The following is a 16,212-nucleotide window of genomic DNA, read 5'->3' as shown; positions in this document are numbered from 1 at the left end:
GATGGCCTTAAGGACGTCGGTATAACGTAACCCGTTTTATTGCAGAGCGCTTAACGTAACTTATCTGCTATTCATACGCGCTGTAGACATATTTTAATGCGCTCAAACAAGTTTTAACTTTATTTTTAAAGCCAATATTTGCCACGTCTGCATTTTTCTGAGTCCCATCTTCATTTCTTCTCTGTCCCTGAGAGACACATTCTATTTCACTTAACATTTATTGCTCTACAAAGCAGTCGTCTTAAAGTTATTTATCGCCCGGGTACAAGAGGAGCGCCCCCCCCTCCCCCGCGGCCGCTATAAAGTATATGCATATTGCTCAGAAGTCGTGTGCTTCGTCCATGTCACAGGACGTGACCCGTTTCCATGGCAATGTGGTCGTTTATAAACTGAATATATGACTAGCGTTGCCTGTTGTAGGGTACAATATTTGTACAAGATACTTGTTTGTGGAGTTATGAACGCACATAACCAGTCGCATTATCGCTACGTTATCACAAAATCATTCTAACGGGAAGGTCCGTGTGTTTTAAATGCCTATTCAAGTAATGGAAGTTGGGTTTCTGCTCGTAAGATCCATAAATATGTTCAGCTCTTCTAATTATTTCGTATATAAATTGGAAATAAGAGCCATACGTCATTTGCCCAAATATTGGTACTTGCATTTCAATAGAAAACACATTAGTCTACACAATTCGAAGAAGTGGTTTGCATGAAAATTCCTTCACCTCGTTCAGTCTTCAGTATAGCGACAGCCGATTCGCTTTTCTTATTCTTCTTCTTCTTCTTCTTCTTCAGCGAAAACTGAAGCGTCGCTGAAGGAATAATGAACACGGACTCCCAGCCTGTATTTTCAGTCGGCAGCGATCATATTGCTGCGAGTTCTCAGATGTTTTAAAGAGTGGGGAAGGGGGGGGGGGACGCCGAGTCGGAAGTTTATCCTACGGCAGCAATTTTGAAATTATTTTAATCTGGATTTAGATTGAAACATCTGCGAAGCTCAATAATTTAATTGTATAATAATGAGTAGCCACGGGATTTTAGAATTCATTCCTATCCGAATGTAGTCACAATCATAAAGCTACAGCTACAGTTATACCATAATTATTATCATCATCATCAGTGGCATTATCATCGCAGCCATCTTAAATTTTTTAAAATTAAAAGTCTTCACCACGCAAAACTTTCGCATTCCCGTTTCGTACTCCAGAGTCCTGGTTTCCGGTCTCAGCCTCGAGACGGCTATACTGACAAGTTTTCGAGATTTTCTTCAGCCACTATTGACAATACCGAGATAGAACCTTGATTTAGGTAGCGATCGATTCCTTAAAAATACTTTCCAATTCGTTTTTTATCAATCGTCTTGCCATTTAAGGCTAAATACGGGAAGACGTAAAGAGATGGGCGAAAAGAGAGACGTACTTGGAGGTTCTCGAGTTCCGACAACCGCATGAATATTACCTGACGTACATCAAAGTGAAGTATTACTTTTTCCATAACAGCGAAAGACTTACAAGACCTGCGTTTTGTCTGAGGCTTTCTCGGAAGGAACGAATTCAAGTGCTCAGCTCCTGTCATGACACCGGACTCATTCTTATTTTATCGCCGTCTGAATGCTAATTTCTGACGGTGACCTTGCGACCTCGTCTTTTAACAGCAACAGAAAATATTTTCTCAAGACGTACATCTGAAAGTTTAAATTTTCTCGCCGCTTTATGTTGGCAATGCTGGATCGTATGTCAAAAAAACGCCTGCATAATTCACTCCAATCTACTTCATAGCCCGTGCGGTATTACAGTACAATCACCCCCTCCCCCTTACTGTATTGTTTCCAGAAAAAGAAACTTCTTATTCTTCTTAGAAATTTCGTCACTGGAATTCCTGCTTACAAGAGTTTTTACAGACAAGCAAAGTAATTTAAAATACATTACGGTATATTGCGTCATCTGACTCCTGATTGCTACACGTTGATAGGGGTTCGGAAAGCAGATTTCGTGCCTTGTTATGAGATTGACATCTAAATTCGTTCGAGTGTCTTAGAGTTACCACAACACACATAGGCCTAGAAGTTCAACATCCTTGTAAATTCAACGCGTTTTAAGGCTAAATCTGTAAGTTTTTAGGCGAATTTTTCTATAGCTGATAAATACTTTTGCACTTTCTCCTTCGTCCTGTTCTTCTCTAAAAATGACGTTTCGGAAGTTAACTATACTTCCGTCTTCAGGTGAAAGTGCAAAATTTAATCTGTTGTACCCGTTTAATTGAAGTTATTTCATTCCAGTGGATCCGTCAGATTAGATCTTGTACTTTCATCTGTTCAAGAAAGTGGAGCCAGCTTCCAAGACGTTCAGTTTCTAACCCCCTCCACAACAAAAAGGGACAAAGAAATTTTTTTTAAAAAATGAGTCATTTTGTGCAGCATGTTTACAACATCTCTTAAAAAAAACATTCGAAAATCTTTCTGTAGTGGTTCATATACACACGCAATTCTTTTGATATTTCAGAATTTCTGTTACGAAGGGTTACATATGGCACCCTCTGCAAAGAAATTGTTTCTTTCAGCCAGCGAACTTTTGGTACACGCAAGTGTCCACGGACCAGGAATCATAATCACTGTCGGATCAACCACAGCTGTGTCCCACGTCCCCCCCCCCCCCCCCCCGCGAGGTTGGCGCCGCGTGGCGAATATTTCTGGTGCCAGAGGCGCCGTGACGTCACAAAGTCTGAATATACGACACAACGTGAAAATTTTTCCACTGCTAAAACGCGACCCCCCCCCCCCCCCTGGATTCAATCCCCACAGCTTTGAGCTGCTATTCAAACAGTTGTCGTGTCTTTTAGTGCTGAAAGCTACGCACATCCTTCTACACATCTGTGCGTATCTTTACGCATTTTCTTATCTCTCCACATATTTCCTGCGACTTCCTGATGTCGAAGTTCTTACGGCGATAAAGATAAAGACTCTAGTCTTCTGGGTTTTAATGTCGTAAACCAACCAATCAGACAACTTGTTCGTATTTAGTCCAAAGAAGAGTCTTATTTTTATATGAAAAGAGACAGCCGTGACTCAGTCCTTTTGTGACGTCAAACCTAAACAAGACAACTTCGTGTTTCATTCTGTTTCAACACACGCTCGAATTGTGTGTAATGAGATTGTCTTAGATGGGAGATATTTACCAAACTCTACATCGTTGGGACCGTTTATGACTGCGTCAGTCGCTTTGGATTATTATGCCTGAATGGTTTAACGGAAAAAGAAATTTTATACTGAAAACGGGAAGAAATAGGAGAATTGGCTCGGGTAATATGCTTTGCATCAATTTCTTAAGCGCTCTGAAATTGTCTGAAAATAAAACACATTCTCATACAAGGTTGGTGAAATGATGTGGGATGCGTTACTTTAAAAACTTCTCAAAATAAAAAAATCTTGTTCTGCGAGGCAAAGATAAATTTATTTCACTAAGAAAATGGATTCACACTCAGTTGCAAAGAGCGTATGCGTCAGTATCTGAGAGACTTTTAAAATCTTGGAAACGCGAATGTCTAAATTAAGGTCGGTGACTTTTTTTTTTATCAGAAAAGGAGTGTAGTAACTTTTGAAACGCCCAGCAATTTTTTTATTAAGAGCTAAACACGTTGAAACGCGTACAGTACTCTTCAAACATAATGAACAAGCCAGAAATAATTGTGTGGTACTGGATTCAGTGTGTCATGAATTTTTAAATACCACGTGGTCCAAATTATAATTGATACTGTAAAATTTTCACGACATTTAACCTACCGAATACTGTAGAATTTGAACCAAGTCATAAGTTTTGCAACACTAAGTAAGTAATTTATTACAGTAAACGGGACTAAAGTCAATTGAATGTTTGATAAACTCCTGAAATGAAGCCCCTGCTCTGTAACTAGTAACTAAATATTTAAGATAACCTGGCATTTTGGTGGACCACAAATCTCCAGTATACTTCGTGTAACGGGATCCATATACGGGGATAACTGATCACTAAGCGAAGGTGGAGTGAATAGTGGTCCACCGAAGCATTAAACTTTGAAGCTGACTGCTGATTGCTTTCATATCCTGTACCCTAGGGTGCAAAGCTCGAAAATTTAGAAGTGAGCATTAAAGCTCCCTGAAAACTTGCCTGTTAGTATCAGGAACCTACAAATTCAGTGAGGGTAAAAAGTTTTAATTTTGTACAAAACCAGCTACGTGACGTACATCTCCACGCTTATAAGTGACTCTTGGTGATCATCTGTATTCAAAATATTCCGAATATAATTCGTAATTTTTCTTTCATTAAATTCATCACTGTGCATTATATTCACGCAGTTTCAATTCTGTTAAATACTTTAATAGAAACTACGGCCGAAATTATCGTTATTTATTGCAAAATTCCCCGTTATTCGACGTTGCGTAACCCACTGAGTTGAGAGAGTATTGTCAAACAAGTAATTTCCAAAGCAAGGCAATGAATTGCGCTGAAATATCCCATCAATACGCTAAAGGTAAAATGAGACATTTTATTTACCTTAATGTATTTCTCACTAGCAAGTTGGGCTTGGAGATGAAAAAGAAACTAGTGAAGTGTTACGTATGGAGCAGAGACTTGGACACTCAGGAAGAAGGAACAGAAATACCTGGAGAGTTTTGAAATGTGGTGTTGGAGAAGAATAGAGAAGATCAGGTGGACGGATCGAGTGACCAACGAAGAAGTATTGAGGAGAGTCAACGAGCAAAGAAACATTCTGCAGGCGATTACACGAAGGAAAGCTAACTGGCTGGGACATATTATGAGAAGGAATGGATTACTGAGTGATATCATCGAAGACCAGGTTGAAGGAAAGCGAGGACTGGGAAGAAGATTGATACAGCTAACCGACGACCTTAAACAAGGAAAGAAGATGACGTTCCAGGAATTAAAGCGAGAAGCCGAGAATAGGGACAACTGGAGAGCTCTTTTTGGGCAGAGCAATGGACCTGTCGTAAGACAGAACACTTAATAATAATAAATGTATTTTGTGTGTAGGAAAAAGTAAAATCTTAGCGTCGCCGTGCTAGCGCGGCAACTTCTCCTCCACAGTTCTTGGGCAGGAAGTCTAATCAGTGGTTTGTAGGTGGTAACTGTTCTTTGTTTACCTGCGTATAGACGAGAATGGAGCAAAGGTAGAGTTTCTAGACCGCTGTCAGCAATTACGAATTTATATTGAGTTCCTGCCATTTTCGTGTGTAGATAATAAGCATGTAGGTATTTTTGTACATTTCACTCGTGTTTGTAACTGCATGTTAACGATCCAATCCATATTGTACAAACAAAGAATATTATGACGTGTTGGTTGAATAGGATTTGGGATGGTCGTTGATGGAGCCATGGGTGAATCTTACATCTCGTATTTTCCTGGAAAATTTGTGTAAATTAAGAAAGCTGTACAGAAGATATAAAGGCACACTTAAAAGATTTGCGTGGAACGATTGTCTATAATCTGATCTTCAATACGTTGCCACGACATTTTGCCTTAACTGAAAATCACGACTATTATTTTATTTCCGAGATTTTGCGAAACGAAATGAGAATTTTTATATTACGGAGATTGGTAGCGAAATCTTAACTGGTTCCTTTATCATATTTCTTTGATGCCTTTTCATTTTACTTTGTTTTCTTTCAATTTACGTGATTCAGCTGCTGCTTGTCGTCCATTGGCTGTGGAGAAACACTCCCGTACATCGGATTTTATCATCACACACATTTTTTGTTAACTTGTACCACAGTTGAACTGACCGTCATAACGGCGAACATTTTATGATTATTTCCAAAACAGTGCTGCCAAATCTTGGGCACATAATCCGTGATTGCTTCGTGTTATGGTCACAGTTTTGTAGAAGATAACAATAATTGGGTTACATGTTCGTCTTTCAGAACAAATTTATTAAAGCGATTTAATATTTGGACTTCAAGTGCAACCAATATAACTTTTATTCACAATAATTACAAAGGGACCGATGCCATACAAACGACAAGGAAGTATGTTGAAACTCCACAAAATTTGACTGTAAGATTTTTATTTTTACTGTCTCTTCTAACTTTAGCCCTGAGGATGACGGCAGTATATTTCTTCGAAACGTTGGTATCGATCTACATGGCATTATAACTCAGAATACCTGCATCTTCACCGCAGTTAGAATCTCAGCTCAGAAGTAATACGTTTGTTCTGCAATTATGTGACGCCGAGACTAATGGATTATGAATGTAGGAAAGAACGCCTGTGTAGTTATATTATTATTTAAAATGCCACCAGAAACGAAGCCCTAGACACGTTGTTCAGTGCGCGGGCCCGCATTGATTTCTCGTCACACGTCGGTCAACAGCACCTGATGCCAGATCTGGCACTTCTATTCAGCGAGCGTATTCTCCCTGAAGAAACTCGAATATGTTGTTAGTCTTCTCGTTTGTTCTGCTCTCCTTTGTGTCTTCACAATATGCACAGAAGCTTGCAAAAAGTGTCACGTCCTGTTCTCTCCGATCGTACGTTTCCGCAAGTCGGTCCTCAGCTGACATTAAAAGTTTCTTTTTATTATTGTGTCTTCCGTTCGCATATGCAGATCGTCGGATTTTGTACAACAAACATTTTGGATCTTCACCAAATATTAATAAATCAAGGAGTGTGGGTGGTAATTAAAATATTTATATGAAAGTCTGAAATTACTCATTGGGCTCAGAATACGGTCTAAGGCCGCCTGCCATCAATAAGATAAAGAACCTTCCGCTTCCGAGAACAGCGATAAATTTCTTGACTAGCTGAGTGACTGTCATCTTCTCAAGTGTAAGACGTCTTTTCAGCATCTGTCTGGGTGGACTGAGGATAACTAGAAAAATCTCAGCCGGGATAGTCTCTCTCCGAGACTTAAACCCAGTACCTTCCAATTACGAAACAGACGTGTGATCCACTCGACAGTGTCGTTGGGTTTAGAACATGCGAATGTGTGTAAAATATACAGGTTGCCCCAAACATACATTAAATGAATTATATAAAGACATTTTAATTTGTTGAACCACGACGTTATCTTTGGCGAATCTAGTACAGGTGTTCAAAATGGCCACAGTCTAAATCTTCTGTAAACGCAACACACGGGTATCGATAACAAGGGTTAATATCCCGTATTATAATGTGTATATAACTATCTGGGGCACCTGTATGTGAGTTTGTTTTCCTTGGACTATAGATACATTTGTTCCCTCGGTATCTGCACGGACCGAACATTGACCCAAACGACCTTAAAAGAATGTGTACTGAAACAAGTTTCAGTTGGAATATTTTCTGATCCATTTTTCTCGTTGTTTATTCCATTCTGCCTGAGCAGTGAGCTTATTGGAAAACATTTATCAGCCACCTGCAGGCACACGATTGCCTATGACGTAGAAATTGTGAGACTCTGATGGAACCTCACCAAAAAAAAAGACTAGGTGTAATTTGTAAAATGTCCTTTAAACTGTGACGAGAGACGTGGAACAGCACATTTATATAACTGGTAGACAGCAGTAACTGAAATAAAATACACAAATAATGACGTACTGGGACTCGGTAGGATGGAAATTCGATGGGTAGAGAAGAATATTTAACAAGTACTCTATTCAAAAACCTGTAGGCTTATGTTCAATTCCTTCCTGATGAAAGCAGAGATTTATATCTTAATCACCACGTCAATAATGTATTTTAAGGACCACCCGACGTCCTATCCATCACATAAAGGAACTTTTTTCGTGGGGTTAAGGCAGTCGGAGGGGTGAAACTGACAACTCACGTCCACGAAATTTTGATGTCTAGGTTCCAGGACTGTGGCCAGTGTTCTGGTGTGACGTTTAGTTACAGAGGGAATTTTACCGTTTACATGTAGCTACCGCTAAGAATAGAATAACTCATATACCATCGTCTAGTGGGCGTTAAAGTATTGTAAAATATAAGCAATTAAAACAAATTAGCGTAAGACATGTACAAAATAAATAGTGACTAGATAGATTAGTAATAAAACATGCTGCCTTGTGACAACAGTTTAAGAATGCATGTAAAATATCAAAATACTTTCTTCTCAGTTTTGCGAAGAATTACTAACGTCTGTCTTTTTGTAGCAAGTTAATTTCGACCGGAGATAAAGAGATGTAGATAAAGTGACTGAGGGCAGGATCGCAAAAGCTCTTGTGAAAGGTGTGTTGACTGTTCCAGTTTTAATAGCAGATAGTCCGCAAAGCAGCTGAAAGCAACTAAAAATGTTTCTAGACACTACGCCATTCTGTCAAAGTAACCTTGTGTTTTTGTGTGGATTCATTGCATCTGACACACGTTCCAACGACTCGATGAAGCTTAGCGCCCTGAACAAATCGGTTGCTTTTCTGCTCTGCGTGTGCGTAGCTTGCACTGGATTCGGTGAGTGGCTGCGTTGATCGTGAGTGTGCGTGCTAATATCAGGGCGCGTAAATTGATATCAGCATGTAGACAATATCAGTGGAAAATTTATTTTGTTGTATTTCTGTGCTTTATTTTGAATTAACAAGTTCTTCCTCTGGATGTAAGACAAATATTCAGCTAGTTACTAAACTCTGAAATTCATTCAGCGTCTCCTGCATGCTTTCCAGTGTTACTATTTAATTGAATCTCGTTTAATGGCGACAGGCTTTGCGTACGGTATAGATTTATCAAAGGATTAATTGTGTTGATGTTTGAAGCCTTATAAATATGAAGTCACAATCCAGCTTTTTCGGAGACTGAATCTGCTTCCATGATCAGGGACAGCTATTTAGATTACATCAGAATTCAAGTTTGTCAGGTACGACCCTCAATTCAGGAGTACACAGGTTGGGAAATCGGTGTTCACATGCCAAGTTTCTTTCCTGGTTTTCCTCAGAAGCACCAAGAAAATATCGAGACCGAATGTTAATTAGATATTAAGATATTGTAGGTGCGTCATATTGTGATTTTATTTAAAAATAGATTAAAATATATTAAAATTGTCCGTCAATCACAATAAAGTATTATAAGATAATTAAATGGTTAAAATATTATCTTTTGTTCCTTATCGAGTACTCGATTTACATATGGAACATTCTCGACATGTTTCGGCTTTCATAGAGCCGTCATCAGGTGTATGTTATAAACTCTTGACTCAATTACTAATTTTTAATTTTCTAATTTTCTTTCATTTCTTCGTTTTTCACGTAGTATCAACATTTGTTGTTGTGTTATATATCGTTGATCCAATCGTATTGTCGGAGTGATGTTAATGTTGCGTATATTGCGTATATTGGTCTGTGAAGTAAAGGATTGACGGACAATTTTAATATAATTTAATCTATTTTTATTTTTAGAATGTTAATTATCAATTCAACCAGCATCTATCAGGTTTCGCGTTTACAATTTTGAGTTAGTGTCTAACAAATTTAGCAGAACGGAGTCTCGTCTTGAGAAGCTAGTAGTAGCTTATGTATTCAAGCAATTTTCTTAAAGAACGACTACGTTCTACCTAGCCATATTCTGGTGTTAAAAGCCATGAAACAAGGTTGGAGGTTTTACTCCTGTGTATGTAACGAACAAAGAAATGGCAAAGTAACTGTTGCTCTCAGAAATTGTGCGGAACCTTAGTGACCCGGCCGCTTGTAGGGGTCTCTCGCTTCCCCTCTCAACTGCCTGGAGACCCAGGGGCTACTTCGCTTAGCAGAAACTCTGCTGAGAGAAAGGGTAATAAAAAGTTAACAAGAAAGTGTATTTTTCTTCAAGCTTTCGAAGTTATTAAATTTTATGCCAGTGAATTTATTACATCGCAGCTCTTGTAAATAGCGCATTTGTTTCGTAGCAGTAAGTTTCAAAAAAGAAAAGTTACTATAATGAAGATTTACTACTCCACCTGGTATCAGGATCCAAGACATCGCCTTCAAGAAGAAATCTATCAAAAGTAGAACGTACTTCTTTACCTTCCTGTAATTATCTGAACCCTGTGAATTTCAAATAATTTTATTGTTTATTTTAATCTACCAACTACCGCCCCTCTCAAACTGAGGCTCTTGTGACACACAGGACCGTCACTTCTAATCTGGAATTGCATTGAATGAGTTCAGGTAAGAAGTTACGATATCTGGTTTTCCCCAAAACGCTTCAGTCCATGCGTTTAAATTAGAAATAACTCTTAATTACGAATTATATGATTCAGCGACCCAATTCTGGAAATAGCTACTTTCTAATGATACAGATTTTGATTGTGTTATATTTGGCAGAACTCTGCAAATAATATATTGCGTTTTAAAAAGTTCAATCACTCTGTAGATTTTAACCTGACGCAAATGGATTGTCTATAATAAAGAGTTAAACCTCATGGTTCAAGACATTACTGTGATAGAACTTCGCTTCGTCGCCATGTTTTGTATCACATGCTTCCCTCCTCTCTATAGCTGTAACATATTACAGTTCGTTGTTAGATAGCTTTTATAAAATGAGAAGTCTCCCCATATGCAATATTCTAAATCACTTATTCTTCTTATATTAAAACATTTTAAAAGCAAAGAAGCATTTATCTTGGTTGTAGTATAACTTTTTAAATTGGTGTCATATGTTGTAAAGTGCACAGGCTTGCAGTATTGCAAGATTCATATAAGGCGGAAAACAAAATACGGCGTAGAAAGGGAGCCTTTTTATTTTTTATTTTTTGTAAACTGCAGAGGATCGATTCAGCAAAAATGAAGTCAGCAGAGATAAGAATCCTTTATACCTGCCGGTGGTTATTGAAGATTGTGCAGACAAAAGATTGGAGCATCTGGCACCAACTCAGTGTGTAGTCAATGCGATGAACTACATAGAAGCAGACAGCGCTCGTTAGAACGCGTACATAGAAACAAAACAACCAGTACACATAGGTTTGTGTCTGTCAGCAAAAAGATCGACATATGACTCTATATTCTCCGTGCAATGTTGAAGTAGTAGCTGGGTTCCGCAGGGTGGATGTGAATGTTAACAGAACATAAATGTAGGATGTCTCAAAAGACTAAAAATTAATCAGTTCACTTATGTCACGTCGAATAGTTCTAAATATTAGCACAAAAAGATATATTATCCACTTCTATTATTTCCTTACAATAAAAATTTATTTTAAGTTTTAAGTAGGTATCAGTTATATTATTAAGTGGAGTCTATGTTGGGTGACTAGTTAATGAGGCACAAGGCGAGATTTTCTGATATTCATATAAAAAAATATTTTAACAATTTAATATTATTGAAGATTATATTCCCCCAGGGCCCCACGAAGTACCCGAGCTACCCAGTGTCTGGGGGTATAAACAGACAACCCTGTCTCCGGGGGATATAAATTTGGAGTCCTGGTCCTCTAGGTTGGGGGTTGGGCGTGGGGCTAAGAACCCCATCCCGCAAAAAAAATAAAAACGTTAGGAAACCTGAGAGCCAAGCCTCGGATATAAAAATGGAGGAGGGTTCTCCAGGAGGCCAGAGCTCATAAAGGGCTGTAGAGTCATCAGAAGAAGATTATATAATTTTGGAATAATATATATAGCTCCAGTAATTACTATATCTCTTGACTAATCCTGATAGTAGATTAAACATGATACCAGCTGTGACCCACAGACAGTTTGCCTTTCCTTGAACATAAACCAGTGTATGTAAATTTGAGATCCATTTCCACTTGTAACAGAGACCGAGTTGCAGTGTGAATGAGACAGGTGTACGCATTAATATTCCCTGTGTAGCTGATCTTGTTGGGTCCTAATACGGCAGATTTCGAGCTGCAGAAAATGTGTAAAGCTGGGGTGAGAAGTTGAGGACCCGGCTTCGAGATTCTGTGGCCTATTGTCTGTGGTCTAGAACGTTGTAGCTAAAACCAACCAATTTAGTTATTTAAGTAATGAAGTTTCTCGTTAGTTAAACCACAGATATTCCCCGAAAAATGAGTAGATGTACACGGGACCAGGAGTCTGTCAGTACACCCGACACTCGAAGGACTGGTGTTCGTTCATGTGGCTGGCTGCTGTCTCTCGAAGGGAAGGCTTTGTCGATCAATGACACTGAGCTCACTTCCAGCCAATTTCATCTGCGCTCCTTCACCCCCGGAGGCTGGAATTAAGTGTAAATTTATCGAGATTCCCGTCTTGTGTTCGACGACACCCCTCCCCCCCCCCCCCACCCCAACATCTCAAAGCGTGTGATGTTACGAGGAGTCCGAAACTTTCTCCGTTCATAAAGGAATTACAGGCTTTTACGGGACGAGGAATTTTTTTAATCGCCGTATTCACAAAAGCCGGCCACACATTTAAATCATGTTTCTCCAATATCCATTTCAGTACCCGGCTCTTATGCATTCCGCAGACCTCCCAATTCTGATCTTCCCCAAGGACCTATTCTCTTGAAGTCCCGAATCCAGGATGTTTTCCATGTCACTCATCTTTCACCACGATCCTCCCATCTCACAGTTTCTAATGTTTCGAAGAAATATACTGCATCCATCTTCAGGTCAGAAGCAGTCGCACCGAGGGCAGAGCACAGCGCAGAACAGTACACTCATTCTTAATCTCGATCCTTAGAGGTAAGCGTCTAAGTTGACGCTCCGGCCGTTTTAAACAACAAGAAAGAATCCGATTATAATAGCATAGGAAGCTGAGCGAACCCACAGTCAGTCTGGACGTCATGAATAAGAGAAAATTTGGTTTGACGGGAATCGATTCGAGGTGACAATTTTGTAATCGAATAAGGAAAGTACTTCTCCCCTTCGACTCTTGTCAGTGAAATCTTCATTTCTAATGCTAGCATTTTAATTCTGGCACGTTTTTAAAATAGGTATAAAAGATCTTGATTTCATTAGTTAATCCGTGTCATTAAAGCTTCACTTTTCTGAGTCTTCGTCTTTGGAAAAGGTACCATAGACTGACTGACATACCGTGCACTTGAATTTATTTCGTTCGAAGGTGGGTGGTGTGGAACGAAATTCGACAGTGTTTTAGAGGTTCCCGAGGGAACACCGTCACATCACATGTTCCCGGGGGATCACTCTGGTGACCCGCGTGAACTATTGATCTTCAGTTGAGTGATCTGTTTCCGAAAGTCGAGAGGAAAGTGATCAGATGAATGGCCGAACACACGACTCCATCTTAGAAGTTCTCAAACGATGATTCGCAAGCCATGAGTGGCTCTTGGAAGTAAAAAAATAATTATCAGACTACCTAAGTTTCCATATATTTTGATACCTACAGATTGTTCCAAAAAAGATGTGTACTAATTATAATACAGGACATTAATCTTGTGTGTACACATATTTTGGGATATTGTTTATACATTATTATACAAGGTTTATATTTACGAAATTTAAAAGTATTTCTTTAATTTATTTTATATAAACTATGATATTTGAGGTTTTTACTGCTATGACGACGACGACGACGATGAGGTTTTTTTTGGGGGGGGGGTTCTGGCGTCGTGTAGTGTTATCGATGACTACCAACTTATCGGAGGAACATACTACCTCTATCATCGAGGTAGAGGCAACCGACATAGTTAAAATTTTAGAAAATTCAGTCAGCTTACGTCCAATGTTACACCTTTGGAGCAAAGAATCTGACAACAGTGGCGTCTGTTTTTGCTGCAATCTGGCAACGTCGAGCCGCGTAATTAATAAAACTTAAGTCCTGAGTCAAGATCATTCCGGAGTGAATTATGTCTCCTCCTTCCACCGCTAATTGGAGAGTTCACTTCTGTGTCCTTAAGAGGTGTAAGGGAAAATCCTTTAATAAATGTCACAAGCATTTTCCGTTTTCATTTTCATTTTCCTAAACCAACGACTTCTTGAAGGACTCGAGTCGACATTTATAAAACGTTATTTAGTAAGACTTGACGTTTTCCAGGCGATGAGTCTTCTGGGTTGTTACGCCGTGCAGCCTGGTAGACGTTTACCGGCTTTTCAGAAGTCCTTGCTGCCTCCATCATCAGGGCGGCCCTGAAATTACATGAAATTGACGTAGGCTGGGGGAAGCTCAGTCATCATCAATTCGTGCCCTGCAATTGACTAGAAACTCCAATGAAACGGATAAAAATGTAATTTGATGTACAAAATCGATTTCTTATAGCAAGAGGGCAAACTATCTCAATCATTCACGAGGAAAAAAAATTATGCTTCGTTTCCGTCTTGGGGGGGAGGGAGATGTTTGCGTAATAACCGTGCACTGGGCTTGTGTTTTCCATCATTGGAGATGTAGAGGAGGCCATGAGAAGTTTTACGGCACAGAAAATAAGATGAATCACTCGTAGGAAAAGTCTGTTACGAAACTTTGCTGCTTTAGTTAAAGCTGAAGGAGAACTTCGCTCAGGGCAAAAACTTAAACTTGAGAAATGTACTTACTGAGGTATTATATCTGAATTTAGAAAAGAAATCATAGTTTCTAGACAAAAATTGTTTCGTTCCATTTCGCTTTATCCCTTGACGTGTTTACTGAATTGTGGTATGAAATTTTATCATTTGTTAGTTCAACAAATTTACAGTAACAAATATTCTGTTTTACAATGTTATAAACTAACAATGTATAGAATTATATAGGCCTACATTTAAATAAAAATCCCTCGAATGGTTTTAGAAATGTCTAATACAGCCCACAACCTGGTTCCTATAATTCTTGGGATGTTGGTACGTTTGAACGGCAGCCAGGGTTTCTCTGGTAGCCTTTACAAGGGGGTGGATGGGGGTTGTTTTGTGGGCTTGACAGAAGCCACCCTCACTGGCCAGCATCTCGCACGCAGACCCGAGTTTTATTAAATAATCGGATCGATCCTGCTAATTTCGTTGGATCTAGGATATTAAGTCTGAACTACTCTGACGTCTTGACGCAGTGAATATAATATCCTCAATCATTTTTTTTGCTGTTATCTAACCCTTTCTATTTTACTCACGATTTATATCGGTTAGCATTATTGGCCCAGTTGGATCTTTGTGTATGTTGTAGTCGACATTATTAGTGAAAAGGACCATTCCTTCCATCTTTCAACATTTAGAGCAGTTTCTGATTTTTTCGAGAATACAAATGCGTTACCATGGAAATATTCTGCTGGAAACAGCCTTCTATTTACTGTCAAGTGAGCTTAAATAAGGATGAGAATAATTGTGCTTTTCTCGATTAATATCAGCGTCTCGAACTTTTGTGTCTTACAGGAAATGTTTATATTTATATCCTCATAACAAAACCTCACATCATTAAGGCGTATATGGGCGTGGAGGTAATACGCTACGCATCTTTGTATACTTAACATTAGATGATAGTCTCTGGTAACCTTTTTACTTCAATAATTTTAACCCTGGAGACAGAGCTGAGTGGGCCAAATGCTTTCCTGGACAAAGTGATTAAGAGATTAACTCACAAGCTTCTACCGTGGTCATGTAGCCCTCGTGGACAGTCTCCTTACTTGTAGATCTCTCACTGCTCACTAATAATTTCAGTATGCTCCACGTAATTCACAGTTGTAATAGAATCCTACAGGAGATGGAAATTCGACAACCCTGTTCATTTCTCTGTTACTTTACTCGCAGAATTTTGCAAACTGAAACAAAGAGTGTGTAAGGAATCATGAATGGAGCATAAACTGACACCCGAATCTGAGTTTACAGAAGCGTCTGTTAATTGTTTATCTTCGAGGGGACAACAGAAGTTACAACGAAATGGCCAGATGCAGCCTCTCCCCACATCCGTCAGGCAGCGATTTTTCTTTACAGTAGAAATGATAATATTAAAATAGATAACATCCCCTGTCCTTCATGTATTAATACTTCTGAGAGCATGCCGACGCAAACTCTGTCTTAATCCTTCCTGAGCTGTGAACGGAATATTTAATAAACTCTGATCACCTGCTTTGAGTAATTTTGGTGTACAAGAATGTTTTGTAAATATATTTCTCTACCTGATTTTTTTACAAAAAAAAACAAACAAACAAACTATAATTTGATTTTAGCGTTGAAATTGTTACCCCAGTTAATGGTGGGTACAAACAACGGACGGTATTATCGATAATTACAAAAGCCAGAGTATGTACGTATGTATGTTTGTATATCCCGAAGGCTAAACCTGCGAAAGCTCTTGCTTTCGACTAACCCGTGTAAACACGTGTTATTGCGGTCTCACCTTTGTATTTCTTCGCGTTGGCTAGACGCCAGCACGAGGCTTAAATGTTATAATTAAACTGTGT

At 39.0% G+C, this 16,212-nt stretch overlaps 1 protein-coding gene across 3 annotated transcripts in view; it reads left to right on the top strand.

Moving 5' to 3' along the window:
• Liprin-gamma (liprin protein kazrin) overlaps positions 1-16,212 on the top strand; it is a 195,404-nt gene that overhangs the window by 37,489 nt on the left and 141,703 nt on the right. The gene's annotated exons all lie outside the window — the stretch shown is intronic.

This window comes from Zootermopsis nevadensis, unplaced genomic scaffold (assembly GCF_977971745.1).
Source record: "Zootermopsis nevadensis isolate Lab colony 2312 unplaced genomic scaffold, Znev_1.0 Znev_ptg000027l, whole genome shotgun sequence".
Classification (NCBI taxonomy): domain Eukaryota; kingdom Metazoa; phylum Arthropoda; class Insecta; order Blattodea; family Termopsidae; genus Zootermopsis; species Zootermopsis nevadensis.
Note: the sequence above shows the minus strand (reverse complement) of the source record. Positions and strands in the feature narration are given on the sequence as shown.